Source organism: Artibeus jamaicensis, unplaced genomic scaffold (genome assembly GCF_021234435.1).
Source record: "Artibeus jamaicensis isolate MK-2021 breed Jamaican fruit bat unplaced genomic scaffold, CSHL_Jam_final scaffold_847, whole genome shotgun sequence".
In the NCBI taxonomy this organism is placed as follows: Eukaryota; Metazoa; Chordata; class Mammalia; order Chiroptera; family Phyllostomidae; genus Artibeus; species Artibeus jamaicensis.
Genome location: NW_026522057.1, coordinates 26353236 through 26372674, shown reverse-complemented (window position 1 = coordinate 26372674; position 19439 = coordinate 26353236). Strand labels below are relative to the sequence as shown.

Below are 19439 nucleotides of genomic sequence, written 5' to 3'. Positions count from 1 at the left end.
GGATGCACAAGAAGCAACCATACATTGATATTTCTCTCTCTCTCCTTCCCTTCCCCTCTAAAGATAAATAAATAAAATCTTTAAAGAAAAGAAAATGAGATAAGGCGGCATATCAGCTAAATACAGTGAACGGCCCTTGATGGGACCCAGGAAGCAGGACAGGAGCTCTGGATCAGGTCCGAATCGGAGTTGGCGACCTCGGGGCAAATTCGATTTGTCCACAAGGGACAAATTTGTCACAAGGGGAAGGAGTCACAAGGGCCATTATTGGGCAACTGCAGAAAATTTAACAGGAAGTATTTATTTATTAGGTAATAGTGTTGTATCAGTGTTATATGCATTGAGTGTGATGATTATGCTGTGACTATACTGGAAAATATCCTGGTTCTTAAGAGATACAGGCTGAAGTATTTAAGGGTAAAATGCCTCGATGCTCGCAACTTGCTCTCGAGTGGTTCAGGGAAAAGTCCGTGTGTGTGGGAGTGTGGATGTGCCTGGGGACAGATGACCCGAGAGCCAACACGGCAGAACGTCAGCGGTGAATCTAGGTGAAAGGCGGAGTTAGGAGTGTTTGCTGTACTATTTCAACCCGTCTGTAGATTTGAAATCAAAATTAAGTCAGGAAACATTAAAAAGCCGCTGGGGAGTGAGGCGCGGCGGTGAGAGGGGCTGGCAGGTGCTCTCCGCTGGCCCCTGGATGTGCGGGGAGTTCTGTCTGCAACTGGCCCCGTGGCCCCCGCCATTCAGGGCCGGCTCTCTATGAATGGGCGCAGCTGTGAAGCCCAGCTATAGGCGGGCCCTTGTCCACTCTGGCCGCAGGTCCGTGGGCCAGGACTGATTCCACAGCACTCAGCGATTACCCTGAAATTACCCTCAACCATCATCCTCGGTTCCAACCTACCCTTCCCAGCAGCGCGGTGCGTTCTGCGCCAGGTGCGAACCCCACTGATGAAGGCCCTTCAAGGAAGGTTCTTGAAGCATTAGAATCCGATCCTCCTGAGCTGATTCCAAATAGCCCAAGAGCGATCAGGGCGTGGCCACCCGGCCCAGCTGTTCTGATGACCAGGGGGAAGGTATCAATGCAGAAAACTGAAGGTGGGCTGGACGGGGGCACCTGGAGGCACCGTGGGGGCCTGGGATGTGTCCTCCTTCCGTGGCGTGACTCCTCTCTGAGCGAGCCTGACGTGTGACTCCTGCACACGGCACCACAGGCATGTCACACACACCGAAGGGCTCCCCCAGGACCGCACGCTGGACAGGAAGTGCGAAGAATGAGCTCCCTCCTCTTCGCCCTGGCTTGGGAGCAGGCGGTCAGACCCCGGCTGCCCACCACATTGCCTGCACGGGGGTGACTCGGTCGGGGGCATTTGGCAATGTCTGGAAACATTTCTGACCGTTGTAACCGGGAGGATGCTATGGGGCAGGGGCCAGGGATGTTGCCAAACACCCTATGATGCGCAGGCCAGTCCCCACCACAAGTTGTCAGGCCCCCATGTCCCTGGCACCAGGGGAGAAAAACCCTGCTCGTGGTCACCTCAGGGTGACCAGGCTCCTTCAACCCCTCTGGGCTTTTGCGTCTGCTGGTCCCCTGTCCTGGAACGCCCTTCCCCGCTGGCTGTTCACAGTTCTGTCCTCACCTTCTCCGGGAGCCCTAGAAGCCTGTGTTTGCACATCCACCCAAATTTCCTCCGCCCACAGCACCACCCTGACATGGCACCTGGGTGTCTGCGTACCTGTTCCCAGGGCCCCAGGCAGCCTCCGTCTCAGACACAAATTAAAATGGACCGCATCTCATCGAGTACAATTCTCATACAACCCCTAAGAGGTGAGGGAGGGAGCTGAAGGACCTTTGTTCGGGTCTCCAACATTTTCACGGCCCCTCGAACAGCCTGTAGGTCTTTGTGCTGAAGGACCTGGAGGGGTGCAATAGAGCTGCCAGCCCCTCTGGGTTAGATTCCTTGGGAAGCAGGAAGGAAGGACGCTTCCCAGCCTTGGAATGTTCTTGCCTCGGAGAATCTGAGACCCGGGGGGACTGAGGAGTTTGTCTGCATGTAGTAGGTAAGGCTGAGGCAACTGGATTGGTGTAAGGCACCTGTTTAGAACTTCTAGTTTAATGGCCTGGTTTGTGGAAAAAGCTACCAGCTCGCACCGTCTCTGAGTCTGGAGCTGGGCGAGACCCACCTCCCACCACTGAGGAGGAGGGGGAAGCGGAGCTGGAGGAAGCTGCCACGGCTGCAGCGGGCTCTCCCCGCTCTGGGCAAGTCACTTGGCTCCACAGTTCTGACCAAGGGACGTGCAGGTGGAGGGTTTCTCTCCTCTTCACACAGTAGGGGAACAAGAACAGAGGGGGAAAAAAGGCATCTTTTGACCTACTTTAAAAAAAAAAAAGGATTCTTTTTTCTTCCAGAACAGCTGGAGCCCTGAACACTGGCCACGGGGGAGCCTGAGACCTGAAGTCGGAATAAGCGCACCTACAAAAGCCAGCTCCGGATGGTCCCGATTCGGTCTGACTCATGGCCATCGGCCTCTGGCAGGTTCCATGGGCTGGGTAAGGCAGGCTCCAGAGCCCTCGTCTATTTATAAATGAATGTAAGGGCTGGAACCCTCTGCTCTTGAGGCGATGAAAGCGCTGCACCCCCGTCCTGGGCAGGCAACTCCCAGGCTGGCTCGCCTTCCTGGGCTGAGCACCTGGCGTGGTCAGAAGCCCACTCCTGCGGGTTGGTAGCAGAAGGACCCCTTTTCTCTCCTGTGACCTAGGTCAGCACCTGAGGTGCCCCCGCATGCCGACAGCCCTTCTCCCCTCGCCCGGGGAACATGCAGTGTGTACTGCCAGTCCGTGTGCTAAGGGAGTTAGTGCAAGTCGGCTTGAGGCTGGAAGGACAAGTTCCAAGCCTAATAATCCCAGGGAAGGAGCCTGGCCAGGAGGCTTCGCAGACCTTGGGTCCCCCCACCCCCGAGGAGGAGGCTACAGTGGTCACTTCAGCCCACAGAAGTGCTGTCAACTCTGCTACCCAGAGCTATGTCAAATCCTGTGGGGTCACCACTTAAATTTTTAATCAGATTGGGGAATTTAAAATTTGTTTGTTTCTAAACAGCAAGTGGGGGAAGTGACAGAGTGCTATTTCTTTCTCAGGAGCTGCAGACGGTCCGTCCACGGAGGGCCATATGGACATGTTCACACCACCCTCGTTCTCGCAGGGACAAGCCCTGTCCTCAGGGGCAGGCCCAGGCGTGGCCCACCTGGCCCTCCCAGCGCCCAGTGGCAGGCGGCCGTCCAGGGATCGCTGCCCTCCCCGGCTCTTCCCCGGGCCCCCACTCTCCCTGCAGTAACGTCTCCTAGAATTGGGTCAAATAAATAAGCCTCCTGAACCCAATTCACTGCAGCCCTCAGAATTCCCGGGCCAGGAAGGCCTCCAGCTTCCCGGAGCAAGAAGGAGGTCATTCAATCAATGGGTTGCGTGCAGGGCGAGAGCGCGTCACCCCTCACCCCCAGCTACTTGGCCCCCAGAGCCGCCCTTTGCGCACTGCCCAGCTCTGGAGATGGCTGTCCTCGGGGCCCAGCTGACAGGCGCCAGGTGTGGTCTCCTGGGTGAAACTTCTAGAAACCCTTAAGAAATTAGGTTTTAGGGTTCCTGCCTCTTCCTATAGGCTTTCAGCATACAGGTATGTGTTAATTTGTGTAGGAATTTAGGCATGTTTGTTTACCTTGAAAAATACCCATGCTATCGCTGCGGATCTCAGGGTTCATCACACTCGCACCACACGGGAGCCACTCGCGCGGTCTGTCCGGATGACTCCGCTCTGCCTGCCACGCAGGCCTGACTGTCTCTCTTCCCCCACCGCCCCCAGCTCCCTCCGAACACAAACAGTGCAAGGAAGGAGGAAACCTTCCCCTAAGAGGCTGCTGAAGACTCGGTTTCCTTCCTTCCTCAACATTGGACAGGCTGCTGATCAGAGTCAAAAATATTTCACACAAAGACAACTCCAGACCCCACGTGCATCTGTCCCATTAACTAGCTGGGGCAGCAGCCCGAGGACGAGATGTCCCACGGGGTCCCTGAACTCGTCCCGTCTGAAGGCAAGGGCGGTGGCAGCGGCAGGTGGGGTGGGGGGTGACCGGGAGAAAGCCACGCGCTGCTCTGAGGAGAGGGGAAGACACAGCAGCTGGTACAGCAGGAACCCACCCTCAGCCACTTGGACAGGAAGTCCCCCCAGCCCCCGCCCGGGCCACTGTGCAAAAGCTCAGGCATGTGGATGGGAACGAAATGGAGGCCACAGCGGCCGTGTGAGGGCTCCGAGACACTGTCCCCATTCCCAATGGGTGTAGGCATAAACACCCAGGCTGGGCACACCCAGATAACCCAGTTCAGGAGCCAAATCCCCGTCATCCATTTATAATGACGTCCCGGTTCCCAAAGCCACAAAACCATTAGTCACCAAGCCACAGAAAGGCAACAGTAAAGCGCCCGGCAAAACTGGCCTGTTAGCGCGCCCATGGCCGAAAGACTCACCCAGACTGTCAGGGATCATAAAATGAAACCTAGGAGTCTCTAACGAGCCCACACCCACAGAACCCAAGCAGAGCCTGACCTCTAGCAAAAACCCTTACCCGAGAGGGAAAAGCTTACACACACACACATACATATGTATACACGTATCAGGGTTTGCTGAGAGCGAGGTTACTTCCACGACATATTGGTGTGATGGTACTGCTGAGGGTGATGACTTTGAGCCTCAGAGAGCTAGACTTCCTTGTAAACGCACTCGGAACACACAGTGCAATGTTAAAGCAGAACCCAGCGAAAACACAGGCACCAACGCACACCAGTTCTTACCTGCTTCTAGAAAAGTCATGTGTCTGCCAGAAAGATACTCGATCATAAAAACTTCCACGTCCAAAAAAGAATAGCTCACCCAAAATAGAGATTCCTAAGAGGAAGGAAACAGACAACTGGAAAAGAAGGGGCAAGACACCAGAAACCCAAGACAATCGCCCAGGGGAGCCAGGCAGAGCCAAGGGGACCGAAACCAAAATAAATTCCAGATGGAACAAAGCTGGGTTTTTTTCCCCTCCTCACCTTTTTATTTTGAAAAGCTTCAAAGCCACAGAGAAGCTGAAAGAACAGCACAAGGAACATCCCGGTACCTGCCCAGAGAGCCCCCCCATTGCTCACCTTGTACCACATCTGCCCCATGTCTCCCCAGGGTGCAGGCAGAGGAGGGTGTGTTTACTTTTCATCCTGAGCCACTTGAAAGCAAGTTGCAGACAGATATCACAATCCATGGCTAAGCGTCTCATTATCTATCTCTGAAGGCCATTCTCCTACAGACCTATTTTCACCCCCAAGGAATTTAATCCTGACCCAGTGGTGGTCTCTGATGCACAGCCTGTCTCCAAAGGACCCCAGCCCCACTCCCCTCGCGTTGGACGGTACCGGTTTCTGATTCGGGAGCCAATCGCGCGCTCGGTTGCATTTGCTTCCCCTGCCCTTTCACCTCCTTTAGCTTAGAGTGCCTCCCCAGGGTTAACGTGTTTTCTAGTTCCAGACCATTGTCTTTGGGATGTCCCATAATTTGGATTGGTCTAATTGTTCCTTAGAGTCAGAGTAAGGTTAACCGTTATGGCAAGAAGCTGCCACAGCTGGCGTTGCCAGCACCCCAGCGGGGTGGGGTGGGGGTGGGGGGCGCAGAGGCAGTGTGTGGCAATCCGGGGGCGCCGTGTGTAATGCCTGGCTTGTGGGGTGCATTTCTAAGTACAGAGAAGAGAGATTAAGTATGTTAGAAGAAAACACAGGGGAAAAATAGTGGGAGAAGAAAACAATATGAAATAAAACCTAGAAGTGATCAAAGATTTAAAAATCTGATTACATAAAAAGCGAACTCTCTGTGTGGGGAAAACTATAATCAAAAGAACAATAATAAATTGTGGAACTATGTGTAACATATATCACAGCTTTAGAAAAAACTTCCTTAATATATAAAGAATAGCTATAGATTGATAAGAAAATAAGACCACCAAGCCAAGAAAGAAATGAGCAAACAATATAACAAATTGCTCATTAATGGCCCTCAGAGATATGCAATGATGCTTTATTTCCTCATAAGAAAAATGCAAATTAGAATTATATTAATATACCACTTTCCATCAACTCAATTAGCAACCACCAAAAAGTTTAACAACTTCTGCCAAGGTATGAGGGAAATAGGTATTCTTGTACAATTTTAGTGGGTATATAAAATATTAGTATCTCCATGAAGGGCAATTTGGCAATACAAATAATGAAAATAGATGTACACTCTACTCTAAAAATTCATCCTGTAGGAACTTATCTTACAGATACATGTACCCAAATGCATGAAGATATATGTAGACTATTCCTTGTTAATGGTAACAAAAGACTTAGATGCTCCCCAGCAGGGGACTGGTTTAAAAAAAAACCCAATGCCCTGGCTGGTGTAGCTCAGTGGATTGAGCGCGGGCCTGCAAACCAGACAATCTCGGTTCGATTCCCAGTCAGGGCACATGCCTGGGTTGCAGACCAGTTCCCTGCAGGCCAGTTCCCAGCAGGGGACGCATGAAAGGCAACCATACATTGATGTTTCTCTCCCTCTCTCCTTCCCTTCCCCTCTAAAGATAAATAAATTTAAAAATCTTAAAAAAAAAACAAAAACTAACCACTCAAAAGAATGCCACAGAACAACTAAAATGAGTGAGGTAGTTCTAAATGACCTTAGATGAGCAACTTAACCGCTCTGTGCCTCAGTTTACCCACCTGCAAACTGGTCAACAATAACAGCACTTACTTTGTAAGCTCGTTGGGAGGAGTGAATGAGCTGATGTAAGTACAGCATTTTCAACAACAGCCAGCATGCAGGAAGTGCTCAAGAGGTATCAGCCTAATGATGGCGGTGGTGGTTACGCAGAGTTCTAGTGTTCATGGTGAAGTGAAAAAAACAAGGTGCAGAACACCGTGTATTACAATATTTAAAAAAGCGCGTGTCAGGCCTGTGTGCGATCGCACGTGTGTGTGGTGTGTGGTGCACTTGCCCACAGGCAGGGTGTCTCTGGTTAAACTGTACAAGACACTGGTTGGCTGACAGCGGTCTCTTTCGGGGACAGGAATCCAGGGAAGAAGGAAGATGTAGTTTTTTCATGGCTTTTAGAGAGACAGGGAGGGGGAGAGAGACAGAGAGAGACGTCGATCTGCTGCCTCTCGTAGGAACCTCGACCAGGGACCAAACCCACAGCCCAGGTATGTGCCCGGACTGGGAATAAGCCACAACCTTTCCGTGTACAGGACGATGCTCCAAGCAACTGACCCACGGCTGCCAGGGCCCCACAGAGCCCCTGGCATTCTGTACCACGGACATGCATTTTTTCATAGGAAGTGGAATGGGGTCAGAATATGAGAACCAAAGAAAGCGGGCTCTTCCTCTGGGCGGTCCCGCCAGTCCAGTGCGGTGCCTGGTGCTGAGCGTTCAAGCTGCACCGTCATCGCTCACAGGTGTAAGAAACCGTCTCCTCCAGGAGACAGAAAGTGAGGGCAGACGGCCAACACCTGGAGCAAATGTAAGGCGATGGCGACAGGCTGCTCTCAGGCGGCAACGGCAGCCTCACCCCAGGTGGGAGGGTCCCAGGGTAAGCTCTGGAAGGCTGCTCTGTGAAGGAAAGCAAAATGGCCACAGACAGACACCCCCACAGCTGGTGTGCTGGCCTGCAAGCCCCACCACGTCCTCCCAAAAAGTCACTGGCACCCCTGTCTTCCCGCAGCTCCAACAATCGGCCAGAGGGATGCCATTTGCTTTGAAAGGCCACCGCGCAGTGCCCACAGTGGGGACAGAGGCAGTGGGGGGTGGGCGGCAGAGGTGTTGTTGAATGGCCTCCACCTCAGTGGGGAAGCTCACCCTGGCCGGAGCTCACCCTGGCCGGAGCTCACCATACCCGCTTCCCTAGCCCTCCTCCTGCACCTTCCTTTGTAAATAAGATTGGGTCATCCAGGGGCGCAGGCCTACCATTTCACCCGCCTAAATCCCCAAATCATCCTGGCAGTACTTCCCGCTTGATGGAATGTAATAAGGCTCCCTGACCCTTCTGCGCCCCCAGTGACACCGGAGAAACTTAAAGTTACAAATGGAAAGTCATTCGCCTGTCCTCTACCTGCAGAGAGTGGAGGAAACCCAGAGGGTCTGGAACACGTTTATTTCCCCCTCCTGCAGCAGAAGGACATTCTGTGAGGACAGGGGTCAGGATGGGTCTGTCGGAAGCCAGGGCTGCCTGGGGTTGTGAGGCCTTGGTCCGGGCGGGGAGGTCAAGGCTAGCTCATCTCCTGGGAACGTGAGTGAGTCCTTGGTCTGCCTGGTGATTTTGCAGGAAGAGCAAGGGTGGGGCTGACCCTGTGGGAGGTGTTTGGGCCCACCAGGGTCCCCGATCTCCGCAGGAAGCTCCCCGTGCAGAGTCCAGGACTGCAGAACAACAAGGCGGCAACTCCATCTGCCCCGGGTTGTTTTCAGTCCAGGGACTCGGACCACAGAATCCCACATCAGGAAACGTGTGGGTTGGGTACTCAGGAGGTGCTCCGGCCTGAAAAAACCTCAACTGGAGCTGCTCTCCAAAAGCCTCCCACCCAGCTCTCCACGTGGGAGAGGATATGAAAGTGGGTCACGTTCTCCAGGCTGAACTGGCGTCCCTGTGGGCTCAGACCACACTTGCAGAAATCCAGGGACACTGAGTGACCTGGTCTCCTGTGGAGCCAGCCATTTGCTCCCAATCAGGTGCTCAATGAGGGGGGAGCTGCACAGCACCAGGAAGGCAGCAGCCCTGTCAAGGGCTGGGCGAAAGTAACCTCCCCCAGCGGTATACCACGCTGTCCTGGCCCCTTCCCCTCACCCCGACCGACCGTGGGCAGGTGGCTCTGCCCGCCCTTGGCCCTCGCCACCCCTGCCCTAGCTGGAGGGGGACAGGAACACTGATTTCTTATGAATTGCTGGGCCTCCCTGACTTTGCTCTTTGTAGGGACCCCGAGGACTGAGGCATCCACAGGCATCGGTTTTTCAGGAACCCCATGAGCATGCCGGAGAGCGCCGCCTAGAAGCCAGCCCCACAGCCTGCTGGCTGCCGCATGCCTGTTTTCCAAAGTGGGCAGAGGGAGGGAGACCTGTCAGGCAGAGAGAGCATTCCGGTGGGACCAGGTCTGGCAGGCATTTTGTAAGAAAGGCACTGGCCTGGTGGCATAACCGCAGAAAACTTTGGAAAGAGCCCACTGCCCTGATCCGGAACTCTCCCTGACTTGAACTCCAGCGACTAAGGGTCAAGGCCAGGCATGGAAATGAAGTTCTTGCTAACCACTACCACTAGATGCTAATTGTTTCTAAAGATGCCCACACCAAGAGCGGCTTTCGTTACCTGTGGCACAGAAGGGCTCCAGCCCGTGAACTCTCCCCTTGCTCTTCCCGGAAGCCAGGGCAGCCCTCCACCCCACCGCCCTCCCGGGGCAGGGGCCCCTGGGGGCCGACGTGCACATCTGGAAATCATATCCTGACTCTCCCCCCTGGGGTTCAAAACGCTCCCCCAACACTTTTTTTCTTTATTCACATGACTCCAACTAGATAATAAACCTCGTGGCGCGAGACTTATAAGGGAAGGATTATTTTTACCCCGCTCACCACAGAATTCCCAGTGGGACCCAGACTGTAATAAAAGCCCAGTAAATATTTATTAATTGAATTAATGAATCATTAGAAGGGAGGAGAAAAATGAAGGAGAGATGGAAGGCAGCCATCGCTTCTTGGTATCTCTGTGTTCTTGGCTATTTCTTTATAATAAGAAATCACAGGCAGGCTTAGCACCCAAGCCCTTTAACCCTTTCGTGGGCTGTGCTACATCCTCGGTGGTGTTGTGATGATACACACCTGCTTCCGGAAGCTCGTCCGGGGCAGCACAGCCAGGAAGAACGGAGAAACAGTCACGACTCAATTGTTAAGACACTTCCGAAGGAGGAAAACGTTTTGGTCCAGCTACGCGTGTCTCGGAAGGGCCACCTTTCCCTCTGGGGGCTGCTGTCTCCCCTTTTAACAAGGCTTCGCGGAGGATGGGGCATAATAGGTCTTTAATAACCGAGCATAACAGCGGTTGGTGCTCAGCGCTCTTTCATAAAAGAAGTTCAAAAGCACTTTGGCTCAAACATCATAATGCCCCTGCAAGCTATGGAGGCACAGGTATCATTATCCCTATTTACAGTTGGGGAAAGTAAGGTGAAGGGAAGTTAATGAGCTTGCCTAAGGTCAGGAGAGACGGGGTAAGGGTGTAGGATTCAAGCTCTTCGCAGCGGCCAGGGAGCTACCTCTGGCCCCTACCAACGCCACCCACGCCAGGCTGAGGGGAGATTTTTTTTCCCCTTCTCTGTTGTGTCTGCAAAGAAGCAGTCTCTAATACAGTGCCCAGAGCTCACGCTCAGGAGCCACACACACTTCCTCAGTTTGATTTTGACTGTTCCGGACGAGCTTGACCTCAAATAAGTTACTTCAACTTGCCAGACCTCGGGTTCTGAATGTGTAACACAGCAGCGGTGGTGGCGTGTAGCTCAGACACTACAAGAGGCCTAAACACAGCACTGTAATACGTGAAATGCCATTATCATTCATCTTCTCATTTTCTAAATGAGCACATATCACTCTTGTAATTAAAAAACCAGTTACAGGAGAAAAAGGTCGCACCCACTCTGTTTAGAGCCTTTTTACAAGGCTTCAGATGACATGTGACTAACAGGCATTTCGGATCCTGCTGACGAAACGCCCCAGGACCCTGTGAGTGACTGACAGCACGCAAGTCCTATTTCATTCCCACGATCTCCTGCTGGCCTCTCAAGGTTACGAGCAAGTGGCACTGTGGACACTAACTGACAAGGGGATGTCTGGGTGAGGATTTGAAGAGCTGGCTGGCCAACCCCGGGCCTCGGTGAGCGGAAGCCCTGGGTGTGCAATGCCATTTCTCCGAGCGCTCTGCTGACCTTTCAAACTCCACTCTGCTCAGACCGAAGACAGCCAGTGCTTTCTAGGGATCACTGTGTTCCTGATCACATGGTCAAACAGTGACAATGTGGCCCAACCCTCTACAGAGGACCTGGCGAGACTCCACAGGAGACTGGAAGAGAAGGGTGTGGGGTGGGGAGTAAGGAAGGCTGCCCAGTCAATACCGGTATACCCCCAGCAGGAACACTGTGACATATTTGTGTGTGGGTGTCCTTGGTGCGTATCTGAAGAATAACAGCAAAACTCCAAGGTTACCTTAGACCCAACACCAAGATGAGAAGCTTTAACTCATGCAGAGGAGCGGCGAACACAGGACAAGATGCTAAGGGCTGGCAAGGCTCATTCATTCAACCCAAGAAATGGTTACTGACTACTTATGTGCTCAGGGGTAAGAGGGCTCAGTGGAGTCTGCAGGACACACAGACACATACCTGAACCTTTGCTAACCTCGCTGATGTCCCCATATCTCCGAGGTACCTGGGCTAGAAAAATAAGAAGCCTGCTGGCCTCCTGGCCTCCAAACGCCCTCCCAGGACGGACCACCAGGAAAAGTTCCTGCACAGTGACCTCCCACTGTTCAGAATTAAAGAGTAATATCCTAACTCCTTACTGTGGCCACAGATCCAGCCCCTACCAACTCCTCGCCCGCCTTGTCCCAGCCCCGCTGGGCTCATCGCTCCTGCTGTCCCCTCTGCGCATCCACTGGGTCTCCATTCAAAGTCACCTCCTCAGAGGTAGCCGAAGTCATGCCCAGTTGCTCTCCATCTCATCGTCCCCGATGTGTCTCCCCGAGTGTCTTTCCACCACTCCGTGTTATTCTGCCCACGTGTCTACTTGTTTACTGTCTGCCTCACTCACTACCTTATTTGCATGGGGGCCCACATCAGCCTCACAGTTGCCTTCAAAGGGCCGAATGTAATTTAGGACTGCATAAATGTTAATACTCCATAACTAGGGGCAAGGAGCTCGGCATTGCCACCGGGTAGAAACAAGGTGTCGAGCCACATAAAACAACGTGGAGGGCCAGACTCGTCCCTCGGGCCTTGGGTTTGCTGCCCCATATGCTACAATGTAAACCTCGTTAGACCATGTATCTTGGCAATCTCGTTCTTGGCTATATCCCCAGCACCTACAACAGTGCCTGGCACTTAGTAGGTGTTCAATAAGTCACTCAATTTAACAAATATTTACTGAATGCCTACAAAGTTTAGGCATTGAACCATAACAGTAGACCAAAAAAAAAAAACCCCAAAAAACAAATAAAAGACAAAATCTGTCCTCAAAGATCTTAACTTCTGTTGGGAGATAAGATACATAAATAATGGTGTAATAATAGCTGCAGCTTCAACCAAGGCAATGCTCAGTGCTGTTCTAAGCATCTGATAGGTATTTACTTAATCTTCCCAAAAATTTGTGAAGTATTATTTTATAGATGGGGAAACTGAGGCACAGAGGGGTTAAGTTACTCGTGGAAGGTCACACAGCTCATAATGGCAGAACCGAGACCCAAACCCAGCAGCTGTTCCTTGCAGGCAGGGCGGAACAGCGGGCCATCAAGGAAGGGATGCCCTGTTCTGGGAGCTCGGGGAGACGCAGGCTACGGGTTTCCCAGGGCTGCACACCCGAGAGGAGAAATCTGAGAGCAAGCATGGTCTGATGAGAAGACAAGGAAGGACAAGGGTCAGGATTCCTGGCTGCTAGTTTTAGGTGCTGTGAGACACCCAGGCACGTGATCGGATACTTGATGAGTTTACTTTTTGTACAGGACACCAATCTGCATGCTGTGAGGGACGCAAACATGAACTCTCCCAACAGAGGTCCTGGCCTCAGACAGGTTAGGGTCGCGGACACACCCATGGAGCCGAGACAGAGGTAGAAAGTGGCATGTGCCACAAGAAAATGTACAAACTGCCATGGGATTTCAAGAGTTCTGCAGCCTCGAGGGGCCACAGGTGGCCAGCCATTAAAGAGGGGCTGGCCTACATAACCCCCAAGGTCCTCTAGTTCTGACGTGTTCTGAAAGCATGGATTTAGAGGAGCATGGAGATCAAGTTTTATTCTGGTTAGTTGTTCAAGTTCATGGTCACTGAACTTGTTCATGTTCTCCTACCTGAGAATAGATCAAATTTCTTTGGGCAACACCTTACAGCAGCAGAAGGGCAGTAATGCTCTCATTTAAATATTGCAGCTAGATGTGGGGACAAAGCCCAGGGTGCTCTGCCCCCCTCTACTTCTAACTGGTTTTTAAACCCACAAACCCTCTTTCAAGGAGGAAGTGACCCTTCTGTGAACACATTGTTATAATCTGGGGACTGCTCCCTATTCCCCTTGTGCATGTCTGTACCCCTGGAGTCTAGCACGGTACCTGGCTCACGACAGGTGCTGAGTTAAGGTTTGCTGAACCAAACTTGGGCACGGTCAGGTCTAGAAATTCTCTGCTAGACACAGAAATCTCAGCCAGTGTTCCCTGAAGTTCTGCCGTGCAGCCCTCAGCCTCTCCCAGGGTGGCAGACTGGTTCCACCTCTTCAGTTTTACTGTTTCCACGCTGGCCCTCCAAGCCTCCATTGCCTCTTGCCAGGCAGCTGCAATAGTCTGTCTCCCAACTGGCACCCCTGCTTCTATGTTTGCTTCTTACAATCCGGTCATGATGTGGCAGCCAGAATGATCTTTGAGAACTTAAATTTAGATCTTATCACCTCTCTGCTGAAAATCCTCCAACGGTTTCTAACTGCGCTTGGAATATAGTCCAGACTGGTTATCCCACCTTCACAGAACTTACTGCTACTGAAATTACGATGTCTGCGTATTTGCTTACTCCCTCCTCTTTAGAATGTCCGTTATAGGAGCACAGGGGCTGTGTCTACCTTCACCATTGTGCTCCTGGTGCTCGGAAGGGTGCCTGCCACATAGTAAGCATTCACTACTGAATGAATGAATCCCCGTCCCATAGAGGCAACTTGTATTTACACGGACCACAAACTCCGCCAGGAAACCATGAATGTCACACTAACATGTAACAGCTGGCACCTTTATTTATCGTTCAAAGTCCTGCTTTAAATCAGAGGAACCTTGGGCCCTGGCCAGGTAGCTCAGTTGGTTAGAGTGTCATCTACATGTACCAAGGTTTCAGGTTTGATCCCTGGTCAGGACACATACATAAAACAACCAAAGAATGCATAAATAAGTAGAACAGCAAACTGATGTTTCTGTCCCTCTCTTCCTCTAAAATGGATTTTAAAAAAACAACAACAGAGGAAACTTGCTATCTCTGGATACTCTAATGGTCCAAAAGATCAGTGTCATTTACAATCTAAAGGCAGGAACTAGAGCCCAGCAGTTGTAGCAGGAAGCTAAGAGTCAAAGCACTTGCGAACAGAACCTCAGAACAAACTCCAGCTTGCATCCAGGTCTCTTACCAACACAACCTGTGCCTCGGTTTACCCAGCAGTCAGCTAGGCACACTTCCCTAAGTTCTGAGTGGCAGGAGACAAAATAACTAACAGCTACTGCATACTTAGATCCTCAGATAGGAGGTGCCACAGGTCACACATCTTGTTACTTATGAATCGTTTTGCCGCACACACAGGCCTCCCCGGCCTTCCCAGGGGTTAACCTGACAGCAGGCACTGCTCAGACAAGTTCAGCACGCAAGACAGAGGGAGGCACGTGGGGCCTAACAGATTGGGTGTCCAGAGCTATGTGTTTTGATGACCAGATTCAAGAACAAGGAAAGTGCAAGTGATGAAAAGGAGGTGAGAAGTGTCCTTTGGACGCCAAGCGGTTAATTTTGCAGGCTCACGTAACAGCTGGCCATGCAGATGAGACATGTGCCTACAATGTGTACCTTCTTCCAGTAGCGCTGGCGCGGAGAGGTGGAGTCGGGAGAAGGCAGTTCAATCAAACTAGAGAGAGGAAGGGCAGCTCAGTGGCCAGACCTTGGCAGCATTTAGTTTGGGGAAATATGGAGGAGCTCTCTATACACGGGGTCAGGATGCTGAGAGTGGGGCTCAGGTGAGGCAAGAGACAAGAGGAGGCAGGACCCTGAGTGCTGACAGACCATGACAACCACGCAGAAGCGGTGCGGCAAGCTACAGCGTGGGTGGCTCGGACACCTGTGGAGGCGATTTCCCGGAGAAGGTGAGGACCCTGCAGGGTGGTCTTTGGCCGGGGCAGGAGAGAGACTGAAGGCAGCGGCAGCCCGGCGGGACGAGGAGGCCTGGCCCAGACCAGGGAGCCGCGCCGGGGGCCAAGCCAGTGGGTCCGAGCTGGGTCGGGGGTGCCCTCCGCTGCCCCTCCCCGGGAGACAAAGGGCCGGCAGCTCCCCCGAGCCCAGGCGCGGCGCGGGCCTGGGAGCTATGGGCTAGGGCTGGCCTCGGCGCTTACCTGGGCCGCCCGACCCGGCCGGGCCGGCGGGGGCTGCGGGGCCGTGCACGGCGCGCGGCGGCCTGTTCCGGGGCGCGATCACCCCAAACAGCCGCGGCGGCGGCAGCAGCAGCAGGAGCAGCAGCAGCAGCAGCGGGAGCGGCCACCTCAGCCTCCGCCTCCTGCTCCGTGAGTCACCGCGGCGGGGAGGGAGGGAGGCGCCAGACCGCCGTGGGTGGGACCCGCGAAGGGGGCGGCATCTGGCTCCGAGCAGGCGGCGGAGGCAAGACCACGGCAACGCCCCGCAGAGTAGAGGGGGACACGTAGGGCCGGGCCCCAGGGGCGGGACCTGTTGGGGGCGGGGCCCTGGTGAGGGCGTGGATCATCATTGGTCACATCGGCCTTTGGGGCGGGGCTTTCTGCTGGGGGGCGGGAGCTGCGGGACTCTCAGGGACGTTTATTGGGCTCCTTGAGAAATGGGGTAGACCGTGGGCCCCGGGGCGGGGCCATGAGACGTGCGGAGGGAGCGTAGGCGCGGATAGTGGCCGAGCAGCTCCCTCCAAGAGCAAAGGGTTAGGGGCGGGACCTGTGGTGGGCCGGGAAGAAGGGGCGGGGGTTCGGAGGGGGAGGTGGCCCGAGGGCGGAGCCCGGGTTAAGGATGGAGCTGTCGCCGAGGTACAGCAACTTTGCCCGTCGTTAGCTGCTCCTGGAGCACAGTGATCCCATAAAAATAATGGCCTCTCCCATACACGGGTCTGTGTTTTAAAAATGGGAACTGCCAGGCCGGGCGGAATCCTTGGTGAGACTGGTAATATCCAGGGCCCCTGAAACATTTGAAAGGACGAGGTTGCAAGACATTTAGAGGCGTGGTCTTGCTGAATCTTGGAGCTGGGAACTACCTGTGAAGCAGTTAGGCCCCCTCTTGAATCCACGGAGCTCAGAGAGCCCAGGGATGGGCCTCCGTGGGTCCGCTAAACTTAGAATATCGCGTGTATTTATCAATACCAATTAGTTCATTTTTGTCGAGGAAAGGAGTCTTTGATCAAAATGTTTCTATAGAAAGTCTGACTGCTATCTGGCACTCTCTGGAGACAGTACAGGGAGAAACAACTCTTTACAGGCAAAATGTGAATTGCTTTGAACACCCACATTCCCTTTTTTAAAAAAAGGTTTTATTATCTTTTTTAGAGAGAGGGGAAGAGAGAGAGGGAGAGAAACACTGGTGTATGAGAGAGACTTGGATCGGTTGCCTCTCGCACTCCCCCAGCTGGGGACCTGGCCTGCAACCCAGGCATGTGCCCTGACTGGAAATCAAACCGGCAACCTTTTGGTTTGCAGGTCAGCGCTCAGTTCACTGAGCCACACCAGCCAGGGGTGAACACCCATCCTCCCTTTTAAAGGGATGCATATACTTAAGTGTGGTCTCATTTTCAACATTTTAACTTACCAGTTACATAGTGTGACACTAACTGCAATTTAAAAGAACCCCTGCCCCACTTTCCCAACCTTCCTTTTCACCCCTTCCCTGTCCCATCCTCTTCCACCCTCCAGACATTTCTTCTCCTGCCCTATGCAAGAAGGATACAAGATACTTTTTTTTACTTTACTATGTTCATATTCTGAAATGTCCATATTACTCTTTTAATTTAAACCTGTATTACAGTTATAATTGAGGAATACTTTAATCTTATCAGAAGTGATGAAATTGTGAATTCAGAAACAGATCTTTTTTTTTTTAAGATTTTACTTATTTATTTTTGGAGAGAGGGGAAGGGAGGAAGAGAGGGAGAGAAACATCAATGTGTGGTTGCCCCGTGCACGCCCCCTATGGGGGACCTGATTTGCAACCCAGACCTGTGCCCTGACTGGGAATCCAACCCCAAACCCTTTGTTCCGCAGGCTGGTGCTCAATCCACTGAGCCACACCAGCCAGGGCCAGAAGTAGGTCTGAATTATGTCTGTAATCCCTCAGGTCCAGACCGCCCTGCCCATAGCCAGGGCTTAACCAGAATTGGCCAATACAACATACCAGTCGTTCCTTCAAGTTTTCCAGAGCACACCAATGTGAAAAAAACCTCTCATACACTCACATTATTTTTACGTAAATATGGGTAATTAAACAAATGAACTAAAATTGAACAAGTCACTTGCTAATTCAAGACAATACGTAAATTATATTTTTCAAAAAGATATATGCTTAAGGGAGGAAGGTGGGAAAGGAATGCATACAATGAAAATGTGTCAGTGTGAAATGGATGCTCTTCCTTTTTTCCAAAGTTTCATAAGTATATTTTTATAGTTTAAAATTATAATAACTTCTCAACACAGCCAGTACCTCAACTACGCCATGAGCTCAGAGCTGGAAAATTCTGCCTTTCTAGATAGCAGTATTACTTCAGGGTTAACTCAGGCTCCATCCATCTGTAGGGTCTTAAAATGAAACGCTGAAGGCTCAGGAGATAGGAAACATCTGTTAGTTCTGACAACCCAGCACCATCTTTCCTCCTTGGGGAACTGCTCCTCCCTGCCCCCTTCAACCTCCCGGAGGTGCTAAAGAGCCTCCCAGTTGCCGTAACTACTCTCTGCCCTCCACCAAAACAAAGGACAAACAAACAAACAAAAAACAGAAAAGACACAGAACTCAACTGGACCAATCCAAGCACTGCACTGTCTTGACTATAGCTCAGTAGGGTGCGACCCGAGCTAAGCCTATTGGAGTTCTTCCCTGAAATTTTCTAAGTTAGAAATGAAGAGAATTTCTGTATTTCCTATTGGACCAGGAGATATAAGGATGAGACCGCAAACATATTATCAGCACCATCTTCCACCAACCACATGAAAAATTCTGAAAGAATGAGGCAATGTTACTGGACAGAAACAAAAAATTGGAGGGAAGAAAGGGGAAGGGGAGAGAAAAAGAGGGAGACCCCTAACGGCTTGTTCCATGGCTGCAGTAGACCTTGCGCCGGCTTTGCTCACGCCGTCTAATGTCTCACACTCAACAGGCCCCCAAATCTCCCTTTCCTCGGGTGCTCCCCCTTCAGTAACTGGCATTGCTCCATCTAGTTACTTACTCTAGAAACTTAGGGGTATCCTCAACACCACTCTCTCCTTTCCCCCTCATCCAGTCCATGCTGTTTCCATCCCCAAACCGTGTCTGGAACCTCCCCACTTCCCACCATCTCCGAGTCTCTGTCCCAGTTTAACCAATCATCAGCTCTCATCCCGATTCCAGCAACAACTTCCAAGCGCTCTCTCATTCAGGTTTTTCCAACCACCCCCATCCACTACCCACACAACAACTGGAGAATCTTCTAAAAACATACCAGTGTTCAATGAGTTCTCTTTCTTTTCATGAAGTTCAAAATCTTTAGCATGGCTACCAGACCCTGCATAACCTGGCTCCAGTCTGACCTTGAACCACCCTTGCCGACTGCGCTCCAGCTACACACAAGCCTTCCCCCAATCCCTAATCGCAAGGTACTTCTTCGTGCTTTGGGAATTGTGAGTGTACAGTTCCCACTGCCTCTACAGTTCTATTTTTCCCACTTCTCCCCCACTTCACCTGACTGAATAATTGGTCTTCAAGAGGCTTTTCTTAACCGATTCTAGATCCAGCCCCTGCATGGCCATAAACTCCAGGAGGGCAAGGAGGTCTCTGTGAACGACGCCTACCTAGCACAGTGCCTGGCACATGCAGATGCCCGAACGATATTATTGTATGAACAACCCAATGTATAAATGGATAAGTAGCCACCCAGGACTTTCCACCCACTGGCCAGCTACTCCCACTTCCCCAATTCCAGTGCTATCAACACAGTGCAGTTTTCAGGTCAAGTGCAGAATGAAACAATGGCGGAACCACAGCAGGCTGCATGTGGAGAAGGAGGGCTATTTTGGAGCACTTACGGCAACTGTGGTCCTCACATTTTACCCCATGAGAAGGCCTTCCTGCCTACCATTGAACAGGTGCTAGGTGAGAATGGGGGAGAAAGGCAGAGACACTGTACTGAACAAAAGGATTTCTTTAGTAAGGGAAAATGAGAAC

At 52.1% G+C, this 19439-nt stretch overlaps 1 protein-coding gene across 2 annotated transcripts in view; it reads right to left on the bottom strand.

Moving 5' to 3' along the window:
• Positions 1-15703, bottom strand: part of CTNNBIP1 (catenin beta interacting protein 1) — a 42979-nt gene extending 27276 nt beyond the window's left edge. Inside the window, exons 1-2 of one of the 2 annotated variants that reach the window (XM_053660611.1) lie at positions 15413-15703; positions 4836-4929 (exon numbers count right to left, since the gene is read on the bottom strand). The gene's annotated coding sequence lies outside the window, so the exon portion shown is untranslated. The remainder of the gene's footprint in view (positions 1-4835; positions 4930-15412) is intronic. The other variant, XM_037165708.2, reaches the window with a different exon arrangement.
• Positions 15704-19439: the final 3736 nt, after the last annotated feature.